The sequence below is a fragment of the Otolemur garnettii genome, unplaced genomic scaffold, assembly GCF_000181295.1.
Source record: "Otolemur garnettii isolate 467f Iridium unplaced genomic scaffold, OtoGar3 scaffold00011, whole genome shotgun sequence".
NCBI lineage: Eukaryota > Metazoa > Chordata > Mammalia > Primates > Galagidae > Otolemur > Otolemur garnettii.
Window position 1 is genome coordinate 1,336,261 of NW_003852406.1, and position 1,274 is coordinate 1,337,534.

At 40.3% G+C, this 1,274-nt stretch overlaps 1 protein-coding gene across 2 annotated transcripts in view; it reads left to right on the forward strand.

The window, feature by feature from the left end:
• SLC12A1 (solute carrier family 12 member 1) overlaps positions 1-1,274 on the forward strand; it is a 99,471-nt gene that overhangs the window by 93,932 nt on the left and 4,265 nt on the right. The window lies entirely within an intron of this gene.

Sequence of the window (1,274 nt, forward strand, 5' to 3'; positions counted from 1 at the left end):
AAAAAAAAAAAAAAAAAAAGATGAACCAACGGACACAAAGACAGCCGAGTGTATTGTCTGTACACTGGCTGAAACTGGTCTGCAGTAGCTTATCAGAAAAGAATGTCTATGAGGCTGCTTTCTGTCCAGTCAGAGCTATAGTAGTCTGGGTTGTAAACAAGAGTTGGAAGGGGTCTAATTATTTCATATTATTAGAGACTTTAGAAAGAGCAAAGTATTTCCTGTAGCCATAAGAATTCATACATTTGCCATGCTAGCTGGGCCCGGCACCCTTGACCTATAGGTAATTTTGTTTCTTTAATCTTAGTTGATTGGTTTCTTAAATCAGCCATCATTGTTGCTTGGCAGGTCCAGGCTGGATTCGAACTGGCCACCTTAGGTGTATGTGGCTGGCGCCTTAGCCATTTGAGCCACAGGCGCTGAGCCAACAAAGAACTTTTCTAGAGAGCCCAGTTAGGTAGGAGTTACCGTCTTCTGACCTGAGCTAAATGAAGTCGGTGATGGGGAGGATAATGAAAAGGGCAAGGACTGGAGAATTAGGTAGAATTGAGATCTCAAGTAGATATTGAAGAAAAAGGACCACAAACCTTCTAACCTTCAAAATCTAAACAAACTGCCTTAGAGACTGACCTCAGAACAATTAGAGCAAGAAATACGAAAAGCCTTTCAGACTTAGAGGGAAAAAATACCGAATTAGAATCATAAACTCCGTGTGTAATACTGCCCACTTCTGACACAGATTTATTACATAATTGAGTAAATCACACACCCAAGCCTTTCTGAACCAGTGAAACATGATAAGAATTATTATTTTCATCGCTGCAGAATAGGTCTTCTTCCAAGCGAATCTTTTGGTGGCTTTTTAATTGAAGAGAGCTTAAAGAAAGGTAGAGTAGGATATAATCTGTGTTCTTAAGATATCAAACTGGTATCAAGATTCTGCTATCCAAAAGACTACCAGGAAGGTTAAATAGTAGAAGGGAGAGCTTTATTAGCAACGTCAGTTTGCAAACCTGGAGGAGACAGTCTCTGTCGAGGACTGACAAACATGCTTTTTCTTCACAGAGGAAAAGGACGGGTTGCCTTCTCTTCTTTGCCTCTTCTAGACCTCCCTCTATTGGGTCTGCATTACACAATAGAGTCATACATATCCAACAGGTTTGGGGGAAAGCTATCCATATTTACAATGCAAGGAGTAAACATATATGTAACATACATGCCGTGTTTATTTTGGGGCAGGATTGATTCTGTGCAATAGCCAGATGGAAACACAT